The sequence below is a fragment of the Pogona vitticeps genome, chromosome 1, assembly GCF_051106095.1.
Source record: "Pogona vitticeps strain Pit_001003342236 chromosome 1, PviZW2.1, whole genome shotgun sequence".
NCBI classification, from domain to species: domain Eukaryota; kingdom Metazoa; phylum Chordata; class Lepidosauria; order Squamata; family Agamidae; genus Pogona; species Pogona vitticeps.
The window spans coordinates 279,729,863-279,743,510 of record NC_135783.1 but is presented as its reverse complement, the minus strand read 5'-3'; the positions used below and the strand labels follow the sequence as shown (position 1 = coordinate 279,743,510).

The 13,648-nt window shown below is 39.9% G+C and overlaps 1 long non-coding RNA gene across 2 annotated transcripts in view; it reads left to right on the top strand.

Annotated features, from left to right (window-relative positions):
- The window catches only part of LOC144585909 (uncharacterized), a 148,434-nt gene that overhangs the window by 123,999 nt on the left and 10,787 nt on the right, over positions 1-13,648 (top strand). Inside the window, exon 1 of one of the 2 annotated variants that reach the window (XR_013540536.1) lies at positions 4,708-13,589. The exons of the other annotated variant lie outside the window; for it this stretch is intronic. This is a non-coding gene — a long non-coding RNA (uncharacterized LOC144585909). Of the gene's footprint in view, positions 1-4,707; positions 13,590-13,648 lie in introns of those variants that run through there. 2 annotated transcript variants of the gene reach the window in all.

Sequence of the window (13,648 nt, the reverse complement as noted above, 5' to 3'; positions counted from 1 at the left end):
TCATCAACTATCCAGTGCTGCGTGCTCCAGACTTCGACCGGGAGTTCATCATCTACACCGATGCGTCTAACAGCGGGGTAGGAGCGGTTCTTTGCCAGGAGGATGAGAATGGTGACCAGCATCCAGTGTCCTACCTGAGTAGGAAACTCCAAAAAGGTGAGAGACATTTGGCAACCGTGGAGAAGGAGTGTTTGGCCATAGTCTACGCGATCCAGAAGGCCAAGCCTTACATCTGGGGAAGACATTTTGTTCTGTGCACTGACCATTCACCACTGCAATGGTTAAAGACAATGAAAACCCACAATAGCAAACTTATGAGGTGGGCTTTAAACCTACAGGACTATGACTTTGAAGTGAAGGTGGTCAGAGGGTCAGTGAACTGTGTTGCTGATGCCTTGTCAAGAAGACCTGAAGAATGAAGACGGCGAAAGAAACATGGACTATGTATATATGTTGGTGACAAAAAGTTAAATGTACCTGTTTTTTGAACTTGGTTTGTATGAATAAAGGTAAATGGATGTAATGTATATGGTAAATGTTTAAATGCCTAATTGCTATGGTTAACTTAGAATGTAAGTATAAGTAAGTATGATATGGTATGTATAACTGTTGTTGTGTGTTTTATCCAGGTTGTTTTTTGGGAAAAAGCACCTTAGCTTTCCCCCTACAAAACAACTTATAAAGAGGGGAGGTGTTACATACAGCACTGATGTTACCTGTCTGTCATGGGTTTGGAGGGAAAGTTCCATCCTATGGGGAGTGGAAGGCGGGACATCAGGAGGAGGGGCTGTACTGTATATATATGTGGAGCGTGTGTGGAGACGCTGGGATGTGAAGAAGCAGCAGCTGGGAAGAAGAAGCTGGTGTGGGAGTCTGTGTGTCAGACAGGGTACTACTGTGTGTCAGTACCAACCTGATAGGTTCAGGTGTCTGTTGGTTAGCCAGAACTGATAGGTTCAGGGTCTGTGCTTCAAGTTAAGGGTTCTGTGTGAACCAAACTGTGTGTATGTATGAGTGAAACTAAGCCACGTTACTATATCTTATTCACCTGATTATTTTATTCTGCCTGTGTGTTGTTTTAAATAAACCTTATTCTTTATTTGTTTAAAAATCCATCCCTGGTCTGTGTGACTTCTTATAGGGAATGGTTGGTGGCAGCTTAGTTAACGTGTGGCAGATCCCAGTAGGTCTGGGTTTGTCACACCGTCCATCTAAAACGTGTCTACTCTGGGTGGTTTACATATAAAATAAAAATAAATTAAGGTGAAATCCAGATTAATAAATTGTGCTATGCTCATTACTTTTGTTCCATTTGGATCATTTGCCTCCCCTTTTCTTGTCATATTTTTATAATTGTGTAAAACAGTATGCATCTGTTTTTCAACCGGTCAGATTTTCAGAAAAAAGCATTTTGCTCCCTCCTTCCACGCGCATATCAATGCCTCCCATTACCTTCAATGCTGTTATTCACAATGTATTGACTTTGGTTTCATTTTTTTTTCTAGACCAAGCTGTGTTTTATGCATCTTCTGAGCTACCTGAATCCTTGTTCAAAAGGCTCTACATGTCCTACTGTTTTCATAGTTACTGAGTCAAGTTCAAAGTGTTTGACTTGTTTGGTTGAAACCTACACAGAGCAGCTTACCTGAGAGACTACTCTGAGGTGTAAGGCCTGCTTTCTGTATTGCAGGCCCAGTGAGATGTTCTAGGTACTGCAAGAAAGAGAGGGAAAATTTCCCTCTTGAGATCAGGTGGGCTTCTATTATGGTTTGTCTCTACTAGAGCTTGGAGGGAGCCTGGTACAAGTAACTAAGAATAGCAACTAGTTACTTTTGGATAATCAGAAGTATTAATAGTTATACTAGTAAGACCAGAGTAACTCAGGTGTAAAAAGCAATTCCCAGTTACTTTTACAAGTCATTCTTAAAGGATATCTTAAGTCAATTTTAGAGGCATTTTAACAATATTTCTTCATATTTTAATCAGATTTTCTTTTTGTTTACTTTTAATTATTTTGTGTTTTTAAAAATAGTTCCAAAATGCAATATTAGAATTGGTCATTAGAGTGAGCCAGAGAGTATCTCTCTCTGTATTTTTTCTGGCATACCGGTAAAGGGTAAACTACTGCGTACTCTATACTCAGGACTGTCTTAAGTCAGAATTAGAGATGGGAACAACTCAGTATTTTGGCGAGTCGTCATGCATCATGAGTTGTCAAAAGCTGATGAATTACGGAGTACAAAGCTGACTCCATGAACTGACAAAACACAAATTTATTTGACGATTTGTGGGGGGAGGTTTCCCTAAAAAAAAAAAAAAAAACTAACCTCCCACCACCCCATGACCCTCACACTGCCACTGCCCCCCACTACCCCCACCGATGCCATCCACACCCCACCACCATAATTGCCACTGCCAACATGGGGACCGAGGTCTCCATCTGAGATCTGCAGACATGACGTGTAAAAAGGGAGACTGGCTGCCCTTTGCAAAGATGGCGTCTGCAGCTTCATTTAGGGTAACGAAGCTGCAGCTGCCATCTCTGCAAAGGGTAGCCAGTACCCTTTTTACACACTGTGGCTGGAGAGGCTAGATGAAGACCTCGGCAGCAGCAGCAATTATGGTGAGGGGGTTTGGCAGGAGTGGGGGGGCTAAGGTAGGGAGAGGAAGGGGGTGGCGGATAGCTGTGGGGGTTGGCTGCCTATCTGTTGGCAAATCAGCTGATCAGCAGACCAGTAGGCAGAATGGAAAAGCCACAGGATGGCTTTTTTCCATATGGGGGATGAATAAAAATGTGGAAATATTCATCCCTTCATATTTTTCGGGGTCTCTGGAACCCACAAATATGAAGGGATTAATATTTAACGAATCAGTGATTTCTGACGAACATTGCGATCCTTTTTTTAATTCATCCCCATGTCTAATCAGAATCATCATTATCATTATCATTATCATTATCATTATTATTATTATTATTATTATTATTATTATTATTATTATTATTATTATTATTATTATTATTATTATTATTATTATTATTATTATTATTATTATTATTATTATTATTATTATTATTATTATTATTATTATCTTTGTCAGTAAAGGCAATACAATGCATAAATAACATGCAATACAATGATTTATGTGCACCATCCAAGCAATGATAATGATAAAGATTAACTGCTGGCTGAGAAATAATGAGTAAAATAAAATGTAATTTTCTGAACTCTGGCCTCTGCTGTTGAATAGAAATTCATTTGTTTGCCCTAGCATTTTCCTGATTGTTTCAATGGTTTTCACTGCTATCAGTTTTATCTGTTTTTTTTTACTAGTCAAATTCCTGTTGATTAGCCCAATAAATCACACTATAGTAGGTCCATTGAATCAAAAGGGATTGAGAGCCAAACTGTAAGTTCCATTGATTCAAATATGCCTAATCTAATACAGGGATTTTGGCAAATCTTTGGGTCTGAGTCCCAAGTCAGAATCCAAGTGTTTGGTATCAAGTTACTGAGTCCGAGTACGCGTATTTGGTACCAAATCGCAAGCCGCAAGCCCCTGAGTCCCTATTAAAAACAAGCTCTTTTCCTCAGAAAAAAGGGGAAGGGTGGATGGGTTTCGAGACATGAATCAAGTCTGAGTCATTGAAAAAAAAAAGACTGAGTAGAGTCACAGTGCAACTTAAGTCAAATTTGACACCGAGTCATGCAACTCAACTCCCCATTCTTCTCTAACTGCCACTTACTATGTTAAATTATGTTGCAGTTAGAGTAGGCCCATTTGAAATAATGAAACCTATGGAGGAGTTCAGTCATTAAATCTCCCTTGATACAATGGGCATACTCTGTGACTTACTATGCTAAGCAACAGGATTTGGGCCATTGGATTATTTTATTGTTTTTTCACTGTCTTATTTTTTCATTGTTGACCTATATTGGATCCTGGGGTTTTTTTTAATTGTAAAAAAAAAAATCTGATTTTTTTTTAGAATGTGAAACAGACCTTTTTCTTTCTTTCAACAATTACACCTGATTTATTGATTTAAAATATTTTTACCCAAGGTGGCTTACACAATTGAAATACAATATTTAAAGTAGAAAACAATGAATGGTTTACATCAGGGGTCCCCAACCCCTGGTCTGCGGCCCGGTGCTGGTGTTTCCTCATGCCAGCACTAACCCTTTGATCAAGATTGTGTTGTTCTGCTACCTCCATGGCTCCAGGCTCCATGGATATTATGCATATAATATCCATGGAGCCTGGAAAGCTGTTTATTTGTTTGTTTGCTTGCTTGTAACTCCCAATAGCTCCCAGACAGCATGGCCCATTTTTTATAGCTTTAATCCATTCCCCTTGTAATCTTTCTGATCTAGTACTGGATGCATCTCTCAGAGTCAAATGTGATTTTATGCATTACCAGTAAGGAAGCACCAGCAGCCAAGGATAGTGATGGTGTGAGGGAAAAACATGGATGTGGAGGTCAGGGAGACAGAAAACAGGTAACCCTCCTTTTTTCCTGCCTTTCCCCTCAGCCAAGTACTCTCCTGGGGCTGAGCTGCCTTGTGGGGTTGGAGCCCATGGAGTCAACTAGCCCCCTTCCCTGTCTTTCCTCATGGCTGTCATTCAGCTCCAACTTTCCTTTCTCCCCCCCCCCCGTTCAGTAAAGCAACTGACGTGTTGAAACAGCAATGCATCAACATAGCATGGGATTTGAATTGCACTGCATCAGTTCTGGAAATATTTTTTAAAAGATGACAAAAATAAGAGGAGAGGAGTTCTCTGTTGTCCCTTCTGATGTCACAACCCATTTAATATGTCACGGGGTTGTCACCTCAGATAACACTGCCCACAGCTCCATTTAGGTATGAACTAGCCATCTCCACAGGCTATATAATGGGATAAATAGAAGTTTGCTGAATTGCACCAACAAAGAAGAAGATACAGTGTATCTAGCATTCTAATTTTATTTATTTTAAGTGAGAATTAAAAATTTAAGGTATTAATACTTTCAGTATGAATCACTGAATCATGTTGGATTTTGTAAAAACGGTTAATAAGAAATTATATATGAGAAAGGAAGCCAATTAAAATTGGGAGGAAGATGTTTTTAATTTATATGCTAGCTTCTACAGGGGTTGGGCTAATTTCCTAAAATAATACAGCCTGCACGGTGCTTACCTTATAGCTTGGAGAAATTACTCAAATACCTTCTTTCAAACTATCAGGTGATTTAGAAACCTGACATGTTGGAAACTGCTACTCTCCTTAAAAGGCAAACCAAAAGAATTCCTAATGATAATGTTTGGAGGGTGTTCATTCCAAGGGAATTAGCCATTATTCTTGTTCCTCGTAACTATTATTCATATTATTAATAGCTGTTGTTCTGAATGAATGTGGCAAATGCTGGGTACAGACATTCACAGGATGCATGTAGTGTTATGTCTTTTACTCTTCTCGCTCTTTCCCTCCTAAATTCCCCAGAATACAGTTATATTAAGCTGCAACAGAATACGGTTATATTAAGCTGTCAGTCATGCAACTTCCAAACCATATAATGAGTGCTCCTAGACAAGGTTTTTACTGAGCTTTCACACTACCTCATTCACAGAATTTCTCAGGAGGTCCAGATGATTTTCCCCTTCTTTGAAGAACATCTTAACTTGGTGAAGGGGTCTGAGTGTGTCACATAAGCTGAAATTAATAGTGTCAAGAGGCTACTAGACCCATAGCAGAATCAACTAAGGCAGAATGGTTAAAGTTGAGATTGTTGTTGTTGTTTCCACTTATATGCTGCCCATATTGCTAACACACTCTCTGGATTGGTTACAACAAAATTATGTAAGCAACATGTTGCTCCCCAGCAAGCTGGGTACTCATTTTATTGACCTTGGAAGGCAGAATCAACCTTGAGCCAGCTACTTGAACCTGTTAGGCTCAAACTCAGGTCATGAGCAGGGGCTTGACTGCAGTACTGCAATTTTACCATTGCACCACAGGATTCTGCAATGATTGAACTGCAGTAGATAACAGACTAAGATACACCCCTCCTTTTCAGGAATTAATAGCCATCTCAGCATGCCGTTGATGGGGGCAAAGACTCCTGAAAAGTAGCCATTGGGCAGCATCCATAGTGGAAGGCGAGACTGGCAGAAGAATTATGATGGACAACAGCAGTGATAACCTAATACTTGTAATGTGGAAAAGAAAGCTATGGTAAAATGCTTATGAATACTTCACACCTTGAGAACCTCATGACAAAATGATCTAAACAAATAAAATGTTGGAAGATGAGACGCCCAGGTTGCACGGCACTCAATCAGCTACTGAGATGCTGCTAAGGCTAAGTATGAATAGCATTGTTCCTACCGAAGTAAGTGGATTCAAGCCAAAAGAACATACAGTTGCAACGGGCACAGACATGAAAGGAAAGTCCAAAGATGCATAACATATATAATTGAAAGATGGAATGTGAAATGTGTCAAGGGAAGCCTGAAATTCTGAATGAAGAAAAGCAATGTTCAAACATTGTAATACTTCTAGTGAATGAGTTAAAGTCGATTGGAATAGGACTAGACAAGGGAACGAATATAAAAAATGAATTGCGATGTTCAATGATTATCGCTGATCCATCAGATATTCGTTGTTTCATATTTGTGAGATCCAGAGGCCCCGACAAATACGAAGCAACAAATATAACCCTTTTATATTTGTCCCTTCATCTTTCCCTCTCTGCTTATGCCCCCATAGGTCAGCTGTTCCTCGGGGGCATCAACATAGAGGGGTTTTTCCTTTGGGTGGCTTGCTCAAGCCTGCCTGAAGGGAATCCCTCCCTTCTGTTTAAAAAAGCAGTTGGGGGAGAATCACTTCAGTCAGGCTTCCCCTGTCTTTCTATGCCCACATGGACATAAAAAGACAAGGGAAGTCTGACCCAAGGGATTTCCCCCTGCTGTTTTTGCAAACAGTTGAGTGGGGGGGGGGAATCGCTTTGGTCAGGCTTGCCCAAAGGGAGGACCTCCCCACTGCTGTTTGCAATGGAACAGAAGCTGGGGTGCCAGAACGGAAACCATGGTTCTGGCAGTCTAACATCTGTTTTGGCAGAGGCAGAGCAGGGCAATGCAGCAGGACAAGGTAAGCGGCAGTAGGAAGGGGTTGGGGGCAGACTCTAGGGTCAGAGGGCTCAGCTTTTTTATTTTGATTTTTAGACAGCCTCAACAAACGGATGAATTGATTTGTGGTTCATTGGTCTACCAGGGGGCAGGGAATTTGTGGTTCATGGTTCATCAATGTTGACGGCCCATGACAAACTAACATTTTGAGATTTTGTCCCCATCTCTAAATGGACCATTTTCAATCACAAAATTGTGAAGTATTTTACCTTGGAAACAACAGAAGAAAAGCTGTGGCTCTAATGGTGAAATGCATGATCAGATGATATCAGTAGTCATAATCTTTGAATTGCAGAACTTCAGCTCCTGTCAAGGAGGGCACAGTGAGGATTCAAACTCCCAAAGACAAAGAAGAGGACATAAATTAAAAAAATCCATGAGAGCCAAGGATTAAAAGGGAAATCTAAGTCCAGATCAAGGATGTTGAAAGAATAAAAGGGGAATATATTATCTGATGGGATATCCAGTGTGGCATAGTGAACAGAATGACAGACCCTAGTCACTCAAGAGGCTTGGGTTGGAATCCCTGCTCAGCCATGGAAGTTCACTGGGAGTGTGGAAATGGTAAAACCATTCCTTAAATAATCTCACTTATCTGGAAACCCCCATTAGGTCACTGTAAGTTGGTTCCAGCTTGATAGCACATAGCACAACATATTATCTGATCAGGAAAAGAAATGAAAATATGGCAGCAAGATATTGCTCAGAAAGGACACAAGGATGACAAATTCCTTCAATGAAAAATATTTTGATGAAGATTTTCAGAAAGTGCATGAAAACTGATCCCAAAGAAATAAATCCACAAGAGTAGACCTAATACTTCAGGTTTTAGAGACTGAATCTACCAAGATCCTAACAAAAATGTACCATCCAAGACTGCAGGTAAAACATTGGTCCACTATTTGGAAATTTTTAATATACATTCCCATTCCAAAGAAAAGAGGCATCAAGGATTGTAGTAACTAATGGACAATTGCACTGATTTCTCTTGGAAGCAAAATAATGCTCTAGGTTTTGCAACAAAGACTTTTCATATATAAGGGCCCAAATCATCTTGCATAGCTATGCAAATTGTGTAGCTTGGAGAGGCAAGCTACTCCAAGTTAAGAGCTCTCCACAGGCATTATCAGTGTACACTTAGTATGCTGGCAATGTGTACACTGATTCTTTAACTTGGCACAACTCGTCTCCAGCACTTGCACCTTTTGTCCTACACCAGTGTAATTAAGTAAGAGGATTTGGGTCAATGTGTATTTATGTATAGGGCAAGTACAAGAAAATCCTCAGTAACATGAGTATAAAAATAAAATGTCAAATAATTTGTCAAGCTGATTTTTTAAAAAAAAAACATGAAAATCTTTATTTCTTTGCTAAGAAGGCCAGTTCAAAATGTACTTATTTTGTTAATCAGACATATTCAGGTAAAGCATCCAAATGACACAGCCTATACAAACATGTGGATTTTATCTACTGTGTTTCCCCGAAAATGAGAAAGGGTCTTATATTAATTTTTGCTCCAAAAATGCATTAGGCCTTATTTTCAGGAGATGTTTTTCATGTACAACTATCTACACTTATTTAAATACAGTCATGTCTGGCTGCTGCACAATGGTGGAGGGTGGGGTTTCACTTAACTGGGGCTTATTTTCAGGGTAGGGCTTATATTACGAGCATCCTGAAAAATCATACTGGGGCTTATTTTCAGGTTAGATCTTATTTTCAGGGAAACAGGGTACAGAAGGAATGAAGCTCCTGTGGAACCAACCCAGACAGTACATCTGCCTTTTTGATGCGTCTTCTATCCTCCAACAGCATTGATTTTAGAGCACAAACTGTGGAGAACACAGCTAGAATGGCTGAAGTTTAACCAGTTTTCAGAAAAGGAAAAGGCATTAGAGATCATATTGCAAATATACAGTATGTTGGCTATTGGAATAAAAAAAATCCATGAGAAATTTAATTTGTGTTTTATAACTTACAGTAAAGCTTTTGACTGTGTGGATCATGGAAAGCTTAGATTATTTGAGAAGAAATCAGTGCACCACAGCATTTTGTTTTTCTGACATCCTATAGTCTGAACAAGAGTCTGTTAGGAGAGAATATAAAATGAGAAAATCATTTCCAAGTGGCAAAGGTGTCAGAAAGAATTGTATTTTATGTTCTTGCCTGTTCAAACAATGTGATATAGAAAACTGGATTAAATTCTAGTGAAAGAAAATTGAAATTTGCTGGGGAGGGGAATCAGCAATTAAAGAAACACAGATAACACCCTATTAGTGAAAGAAACTAGCAATAACTTGAAATGAAAAAGACAGAAAGAGGATTCGTTGAATACTAGAAAGGCAACAATCAAGACTTTAGAAAATTAGATAGCTTTCATGTAGACAATCAAGAAACTTAATGCTGTTTTAAAAAAATTTACACAGTGGTGCCTCAACTTATGAATGTCCCGACATACGACCATTTTGAATTATGACCAGCTCCGGCCACAAAAATTTGCTTCGACTTGCAGCTGGAGCTTCCAGTTATGAACACAAAAAGGCAGGGGGGGAAAGGTGGGGAAATGCAAATTGCTAACTGTAGGTGGTGAAGAGGCTTCTTTGTAGCTCTTTTGCCCCAGCAGTTAGAGAGCGTGCGATCGGAGGAGGCTTCCTGGTAAGGTAAAGTGCTGCTTTCTGCTTTTTAAAAACTGTTCTGGGTGGGTTTTACAGCATGGGTTTGGGCTGGGGGGGTTATGTTTCTGTGTTGTGATGGGTCTTGTGGGATTTGTTTGTTTGTTGGGGTTTTCCCCCATTTCTGATGGGTCTTGGGGGGGTTGGTTGCTTTTTGGAGTGTTTTTTTTCCAATACCTATGGGTCTTAGGGGGGTGTCACATTCCCGGGGGTTACAACAGCAGAGTCCAATAAGCCAGTTCTATGTCAGAAATTCAGATAATGCAGATCCGATATCCAAATACCAAAGCCAACTCACACAGTGTAGTCCAGGGTCAGAGTCCAAAGCCAAAACGCACAATGTAGTCCAGGGTCACAGTCCAAAGCCAAGGGTCCAGAGAACCAGGTTCAAGATAGTCAGGAGCGTGGATGCAAGCCAGAGGTTTGACTTGTTGCTTCCATGGACTTTCAGCCATCTGAGAGCTGTTTATATAATAAAAACAGTCCTTGAACTGCTGGAAGCCTTTTCATCCTGTCAGAACTCAAGGCTAGTTGATCAGATGTTTCTGCGGGCAGCCTTCAAGCAATCCTCTGACCTTTTCGTCATAAGTCTTCCCCTCAGCCTGGCCCTCAGCCTATCTACTGGGGGAGAAGAATCTGGAGGCGATTCAGCTGTTTGTGTTTCTAATCACTCAGCATTCTCCTCAGCTACAGTTAACCCCTCAGGTTCCGGATCTTTGGCTGCACTCATGACAGGGGTTTGTTGGTTGGTTGGTTGGTTTTCCCCCCCATTTCTGATGGGTCTTGGGGGGGTTGGTTGCTTTTGATTTTTTTTTCATTTCCAATGGGACTTGCATGCTTCCCTTGCTTTTTCCTTTGTTTCCTTTGCATTTCTTATGTGCTCCCTTTGTTTTCTTTGCATTTCTGATGTGCTCCCTTTGCCTTTTCATTTGTTTTCTTTGCATTTCCAATGTTCTCCGTTTGTTTTCTTTGCATTTCAGATGTGCTCTCTTTGCTTTTTACCTTGTTTTCTTTACATTTCTAATGGGTCTTGCATTGCTTTTCTCCCCCTCCCTTGGCCAGAAGGGATTAATCGCGTTTCTGATGGGTCTTGTAGTGACTTTTTTGTTATTTTTTTTCTTCAGCCAGAATGAATTAATTGCATTTCAGTGCATTCCTATGGGAAATGGTGCTTTGACTTACGACCATTTCAAGTTACGTCCATCTTCTGGAATGGATTACAGTCATAAGTTGAGGCACCACTGTACTTTGCCTTGATGGAGAATTTAGCCAAGAGATTCAAAATGTAGCTATGAAATCCTGGATACCTGTTACTATTCAGTGTAAATGAATGAGAAACTCTGTGTGACTCATGGACTGAGAAGGAGGAAGAGAAGGCTCTTCGTCTTATTCCTGGGGACCTCCTGCTCAAGCATAGGCCACCATTGCTAGAAAAAGCCATTGTCTGATTTAGCATAAGGCAGCTTGAAATCTCAGGAAATGAAGGAAGACATCATTTGAACTGTACCTGTTTCTCTGGAGACATGGATTGAGAAACTGAGGCATGCATCATTTCCCCAGTCTGTGGACTTGTGGAAGAAACAATGATAACAGGCATCTAAACCCATGATATGTAAATATCTTTTACATGTCGGATATACTCATATTTTCAGTGCTATTCAAACAAGCTTAGCTCTCTCACTGATCTCAAAATGTGCAATCGGTGAGGGAACTTATGCTGAGTAAGATAAACGTGCACCACTTAAAGCATAAGGGGAACCATTTTTTAAAAAAAGGGAGAAGAAAGCATCTGTCTCCTTAAGAGAAATATCTGGCCAGTGCAGCTTTTTCATGACATTCCATCCACTGGGATGGGAAAGTTGTTCTTCAAGGTCTCCTCGGCTCTCTTGAAAGCCCACAGTTGTCTTCATCTTTCACCATGTGTTCTGCTTTGATTAAATTAAGTTTTAGGGAGGTACAGGCCTTTAGCAAAACATTGCTGACAGTTACTCATAGCTAGAAGGTATGCCACCCAAAAGTCTGTTTACCAGGAAAGACAAAAGGACTCAGACAAACTAACGAAAGGGAACCTGAACAGACATTTTGTGCTCAGACACAACTTTTTTAAAAAAAAAAATCCGGATGGAGTTTATGTAATTCTGAATGGGTGAGATCCTCTCTGAGTACACTTTTGTACTTCCTGTTTTGCCTTACAAGTGGAGCTAAAAGCAAACACGCCAAAATGACTTGAGAAGGCTTGTTCTTGTGAGAATTTTTAGATCATTTTATATTATACAAAGTCAAGGAGATCAGATGGGTCCTGACAAGCTGAAGGATATCAGGTTGATTAGCCTAAGCCAAAACACAGACTTTTCTGAGATTCCCAAACATTAAGGGACAGCCCATAACACAGAAGTAGACTAGGTGCTTTCCATGCAGAAGGTTTCAGGTTTATTCTCCAGCTAAAAGAACTAGTAGCAGAAGATTGGCAGGACTTCTGCTTGAGAAAGATCTAAGTGGACAATACTGATCTATCGAGAGTGGCCACATGAAAAAGAAAACACGGCCCCTGCATCTTTACTATTCTTTTAAATATCAAAATTAGGAACTTACAATAGACATAGCTTCCACATAATTACTCAAGGAGCAGGAACCCTGGACATTGTGGTGGGCATTTTTAAGATAAAGGAACAGAAATGAGATGGATGTTGCAGAGCATGGAGGCTGCAAGGGGAGGCCTGTTTGCCCCTGGATCTGTAGAAGTTGTCCACCCCAGTTAGTATATATTGATCAGAGGACAGCATCCATCTTTTTTCAAGCTGCCTTGGGTCCTTTTTAAGGAGAAAGTCGGGGTATTTTAAATCAATCAATAAATCAATTAACACAATCCTTGGGCCATTTTGGCACTGCCTGTATGAAGTATTTCTTCTGCACTAGCTCTTGCACAATTGTCCAGAGAACAGCACTGGTGCATTTTATTCCTTCTGCCCGTGGCTTTTGAAATGTATGCAAAATATTCTTTTTTGTTTGATTTTTGCTGCAAACAGTAAATTCACAACAAGTTCGAAGTCAGTTATGCCCACAGTATCATAAAAATATCTCAACAGGAAGCCAACTGAATGTTTGTAACAGTTCCTTAGCAGTTTTCAAAAGCAATTCCTCAAATAGCTGCATCTGAAAACAGCTCCAATTATATTAAAATCAGTTTTATTACGAGAACCCAACAGACCAATCTCCATGACAGCATGCTACCTATTAATATTTGTCTTATGCATGGGCCTTACTTATCAAGCACAAGATTATCGCCTTTTAAAAAAGCTTTCTCCGGTGATAATATATTAAAATAACATATACTATGATGATTTAAATGATATAGAAGGGAAATCTTATATATTAAGTAAATTATAGGGTAATCTCATGCACATATACTTAGAATTAAGCCCAACTGAGTTCAGTGAGGCTTATTCCCAGATGACTCTGTACAGTATTGTGATCTCTGGAGTGTCTCCTTCTAGATGGAGAATTCCTAGCATTATCAGGCAAAAGGGATTGAACAATATCTTGCATATCTTTTATTATTTTAACAGATCTTCTCTCCAGAAAAAGGCAGAAGTAGTGAAAAAACACAGGGAGGTGATCAATGAAATGACAACACATGGACTGCCTGTAAGACTCTGCGAATGATGCAGGATGATTGCACAACAGGACCTTGTCTGGAACCTCTCAAAGAAGATAAAACTCAGGGGAAACTAGAATTTGTTCTTCATTTCAGGTGAGCTATGATTTGGTATGACTGACAACTCCTGAAATGGTTTACAAATCAGTGCAAAT